The sequence below is a fragment of the Vombatus ursinus genome, unplaced genomic scaffold (genome assembly GCF_900497805.2).
Source record: "Vombatus ursinus unplaced genomic scaffold, bare-nosed wombat genome assembly UNPS02004915.1, whole genome shotgun sequence".
NCBI lineage: Eukaryota > Metazoa > Chordata > Mammalia > Diprotodontia > Vombatidae > Vombatus > Vombatus ursinus.
In genome coordinates, this window is record NW_020944693.1 from 342,842 (window position 1) to 348,841 (window position 6,000).

Below are 6,000 nucleotides of genomic sequence, written 5' to 3' on the forward strand. Positions count from 1 at the left end.
AAAACATATGAATTCTCAACTGTATGTCACCTTGGCAGCATTCCCTATCTTTTCTATCACCCACTATAACATCCCTCTCACCAGCATCCCCACCACGGTACAGAAGATGAAATGGGGTAGCAAACAGTTACTGTTTTTGCCTTCTCAAATACCCCAATTTACTTTTGTATAGTTCCAATTAAGGGTTTTCTCCCTTTGATTATATCAAGCATAAATTTATCTTTTGGTAACTTCCAGCCATTTGTCTGCCCTCTGATGTCAAAAAGATGACCTCACTGATTTCCTTCTCAGAAAATAATCAACTAAACTGGATCCCAGATTGACCAGTTTCTTGAATTGAGTGTAGAGGAAATATTTGACAGAAAAACTACCTGATCATACCTAAGCAGAAAATATGAGTATTATGCAATAAAAGATTTCCTTTTATTTGAAAATCATTGTGTGTTTTTTTAATAAAATATGATAATGGTATTCCCACATACAGGAAATGTTTAAAGAGACTGAATGAATTATAGAGAAAAAGGACTACGAGTACTTCTCTCCTGAGAGACTGAATTTAATTCTAATCTTATAAAGAAATAGGGGGAGAATCCTTTAGAAGCAATTTTGGCTGCTATATGAGAAAACTAAATGGCTGTACTTTTTGTCAAGACTGAGGAGAATTAGCAATATCAAGATGATTAGAGATGATCTTTCTCACATATAATATATTGTAAATCATTATAAATAGGTTTGATTTATGGCTTGTGAAACAAATTTTATAGCCCATAACCTTGGCATTTAAAAGTCAAAACATATGTGCCCTGGCCACAATGTGTTCCATATATGTGTGCCCCTATACATGTAGGCATAAGCTACACAAGTGAGTGACTGTTTCCTTCATGTTTCCCATACGTATCCATGTTTCCCAATTATGACACATGTATTTGTGAGAGAATGTGCCCCAGGTTTATATTGGAAATGTTTCATTCCTACTTTTATTTCAATAAATTCTTTTTCATTGACTTAAAGGTGTCTTCTGGCTGACTAGTATAGATAAGCACATTTGTGGAGGCTCAAAAATTGTCATTGTGAGTGGATACACACCTATAAAATACCTCAAATCAAAGTAGAACTTTCTGGTGGATTTATGTGCAACACAGGGAGGGTAGGTTAGGTGGACCCAGGTGGTACAGGGCTAATAATAACACTGTCCACTTCATAAGAAAGTTATGAAGATTAAGAGCAATTAAGTATGAAAAAGAGGGAATCAGAGCCCAGATGGTGGAGTAAAGGCAGGGACTCACCTGAGTTATCCTAAATTCCATCCAAACAACTTTAAATAATGCCACAAAATGAATTCTGGAACAGCAGAACTCAAAAGAATGAGGTGAAAAAAATTTGCAGCAGAAGACAACTTAGAAAGTCAACAGGAAAGGTCTGTCACACCAAGCTGAGAGTGGAGCACAATTTTCAGTGCAGGCTGCAACAGAGTAGGCTGTTGGGGGTGGCTACCTGGAGGCAGTAGCTTTCAGAGCCCACATAAAGTAAGCTTATCATACAAGTGGTCAGAAGGAGATTATAGAGGACCATTTGTTGGAATTAGGTGAAGGACTCCGTTGTATTGCCCATACACAGTTCTGGGTCACAGTGCCACGGTGAGGAGAGGCACTAGTAAAAGCAGATACCTAGGTCTCTGTTCAAGAGTAGAAAAGTGTATTTATGGTCATTCACAGATCAGAGTATGGGCCAGGAGAATGACGAACACATCTCTCTTTAGATAATACCACTTTGGAAGAACTAAAAGCTTATAGACCCAAAGAACTAGCTCTGAAAACAGTTGCACAAAAAAAATAAAATAAAATAAAAACTTAAAGCTTGGGACAGTGCCCCTCTACCCCAGGAGTAGAACCCACTGTTAGCATAAAGTTAAAAGTCAAGAAATAGGCTAGAAAATGACCAACCCCCCCAAAAAAAAACCCAAAGACAGAAAGTTACTATGGAAACAAAGGAAGATCAAAACACAAACTCAGAAGAAGATAGCAATGTCAAAACAACCACATGTAAAGAAAAATGTAAATTGGTCTCCACCTCCCAAAAAGAATTCTTGGAAGAGCTCAAAAAAGGATAGTAAAAATCAAATAAGAGAGGCAGAGGTAAAATTGGCAAAAGAAATTACAGAGATGCAGAAAATCATGAAAAGAGAGTCAATAGCTTAGTAAAAAAGGCACAAAAATACTGAAGAAAATAACAAATTAAAAAAAACATAATGGGCCAAATGGTAAAAGAAGCACAAAAATCCAATGAAGCGAAGAACTGTTTAAAAAACAAGATTATTCGCATGGAAAAAGATGAAATTCACCGAAGAAAATAACTGCTTAAAAAGTAGAATTGGACAAATGGAAAAGGAGATACAAAAGGTCACTGAAGAAAACAATTCCTAAAAATTAGAACTGGGCAAGTGGAAGCTAATGACTCTATGAGACATCAAGAAATAATAAAACAAAAACAAAAGAATGAAAAAATAGAAGAAACTTTGAAATATCTCATTGAAATTTGAAATCGAAACATTCTCTCTTGAAAGACATCCCATAATGAAAACTCAGGAATGTTATAGCCAAATTTCAGAGTTCCCAGGTGAAGGAGAAAATATTGAAAGCATGAAGAAAGATACAATTCAAATATCATGGAGCCACAGTCAGGGCAACAGAGGATTTAGCCACTTCTACATTAAAAATCGGAGGGCTTAGAATATGATAGTCCAGAGGGCAAATGAGCTGGGATGACAACTAAGAATCACCTACCCAGCAAAACTGGATAATATTTCAGGAAAAAAATGGATATTTAATGAAATAGAGGTTTTTCAAGTATTCCTGATGAAAAGACCAGACCTGAATAGAAAATTTGACTTTCAAATACAAGACTCAAAAGAAGCATTAAAAGGAAAAAGAAATCATAAGGGATTAATGTTTATGTCCTACATGGGAAGGTGATACTTGTACCTCCTAAAAACTTTAGCATTACTAGGGGAGGCGTTTGAAGGAGTCTAGATAGGGAGCTTGGATGTGATTTGAATGTTATGGGATGATATCCCCCAAAAATAAATTAAGGGGTTGAGAAAGAAGGATGGACTGGGAGGAGGGGGAAGGGAGAGATAGAATTGGCCAAATTATCTCACATAAAAGAGGTAAAAAAAGAGCTTTTACAATGAAGGGGAAGATGGGGATAGCAGGAAATACTTGAAGCTTACTCTCATCTAAATCGGCTCAAAGACGGAATATCATGCATATTCAGTTGAGTGGATATAGAAATTTATCTTATCCTACAGGGATGTGGGAGTTGGGGGACAAAAGTAGGAGGGTTGATAGAAGTGTGGGTAGATTGGGGAAGGTGATGGTCAGAAGTAAAACACTTTTGAAGAGGGACAGGGTGAAAGGAGAGAGAGAGGGATCAGCAATGCCACTATTAGGTCTGTATCCCAACAAAAGAAAAAGTCCTACATGTAAAAAATATATATTTACAGCACCTTTTTTTGTGGTGGCAAAGTGTTTTAAAATCAAGGGGATGCCCTCAATTGAGGAATGACTAAGTTGTGATATAGAACTGTGATGGAATGCTATTGTGATAGAAGAAGTGACAAGAAATCTGCTTTCAGGAAAACCTGGAAAGAATTAACTGCAATGATGGATAGTGAAATGAACAGAACCCCAAGATTATTGTACACAGTAACAGCAATACTGTATGATGATCGCTGTTAATGACTTAGCTATTCTCAGCAATACAATGATCTAAGACAATTCTAAAGAAATTATGAAAAAAAAACTGCCATCATCTCCAGAGAAAAAACTGATGGAGTCTGAATGCATATCAAAGCCTACTTTAAAAAAAAAAAAACTTTCTTCACTTTTATTGTTTTTTTCTTTAGTCTGTGTTTTCTTTTACAACATGATTAGTATGGAAATATGTTTTACATGACTGCATGTATAACCTATATCAAACTGCTTGCCTTCTCATTGGTGGGGGAGGAAAAGGAGAAGTGGAGAAGGAGAATTTGGAATTTGAAATTTTAAGAAATGAATGTTAAAATATTATATATGTAATTAGGGGAAAATGAAATATTTGAAGTATGAAAAAATATTTTGAAAACCTTAACACTGTATAATTATCAGCCAAGTTTCTTAGTTATGAATTAATTTTATTTAACTTACTCTCTGTCAAGTAGAGAAATTGGAAACATTGATTTACAATCAAACAAATGTGGTAGGAAACCTTTTCTCTGGACTGTGAACTCCATACAAATGATATACTACATTTGGGACTTTAATTATTCCCCCAAAACCACATCATTTTCATTTTGTTAAGATCTTGGCAGAGGATCATTTAGGACTTGGAGAGGAAATTAAAATGTAAACAATAAAAGGATAAATATAGTCTTGGTGTACTTCCAAAAGTGACCAATTAACTGCTTGAAAGTAATCCCCCATTGACCATACTTTGTTCTAACTCATCCTAATTGTGTCAGAGTCTATCTGGTGTTTCCCATGGGGCTTTTCTGTTTCATCATAATAAATAATCAAATGGGTAACATATCAAAAAAGCTGTTGGTCTTTAAAGTGAAAAAATCTTCATCTCTACAAACAATGGGGTAAGGTCCTAATTATGGATACATGGGAAATGAGATTAGAAATTGTCATATGATGGTTTTGGGTCCTTGAGAAACACTGTAGCAGTTTACCTGAAGGAAAAAGAGTCTGCTTATAACAAAGACATGGTACCTAAAGTCTCCTCCTTATTTCAAGCTCATGCAAAGGATTCACAGGGCCTTGCCCTAAGCAGGCAGAACAGGAAGGCAGGATTTGAAGGAGGAGAACCAATCATTTCTGCCAAATCCCCCAAAACATCTTGACATTTCTTGGAGCTAGCCTGGGAATTCAAAAGCCAAGGTTGTCATGGAGCTAAAATCCTGAGATCTGGACTTTCTCAATGAAAAGCCCTGGCTTTGTTGGGAAGAACATCAAATGCAAAACAGAAAAGGAAACTAAGTAAAGGCTCAAGGCCATATTAAGTTCTGGCTGAGGAAAAATGATTGCATATTTTTTTGTCCTTCTCTCAAACCAAAATCTCAACTGTAAGAACTTGTTCCTCTTGTCTATACCTCAGCCAGGAAAAATCACTTGACTTGGTAGAAGTTCACAACTGCCCAAGGACAAAGGTGGCACTTCTGAAAATAGCCCCTGTGAGAATATCTTCCCTTGGTCTCCTTGCTCATATAATGGTTCCCTAGCCCATCCATCACCCCCAAGCCTGCCTATCCTGAAGTAGAAAAATAGAGTTGATGTAAAGGAACTTGTGAGCTAGGGCTTCATTTTATTTAGTCTTTTCTGTTGTGTCTGACTCTTCATGACCCCAGCTGGGGTTTTCTTGGCAGAGATACCAGAGTGGTTTGACATTTCTTTCTCTAGGTCATTTTACAGATGAGGAAACTGAGGCAAATAGGGTCAAGTGATTTGCCCAGGGTCACACAGCTAGCAAGTATTTGAGGCCAGATTTGAAGTCTGAAAGATAAGTCTTCCTGACTCCAGTTCTGGTGTTCTATCCATTGCACCCCTGGGACAACTCAACGTAAGATTGAGGCAGCTAGGTGGTGCAGTGGATATAGCACCAGCCATGAAGTCAGGAAGACCTGAGTTCAAATCCGGTCTCAGACCAAACACTTGACACGTACTAGCTGTTTGATCTTGGGCAAGTCACTTAATCCTGACTGCCTCACCAAAAAAAAAAAAAAAAACAAAAACAAAAGAAAAATAAAATAAGATGGCTGAAGGTAAAGTTGAGAGAAGGAGATTTGAACAAAACAAAACAAAAAAGAAGTGAAAGGTTACTACTGCTTGGGGAGAAGAGAAAAATGGAAAGAAAACTGAAAACTGTCAGGCAAGCTAAGTCAGAAGAGAAATACCATAATGCATCTGAACCAACCATATCAACTCCAGTATCAGATTTCTTTTAATTTTTTGGTAATAA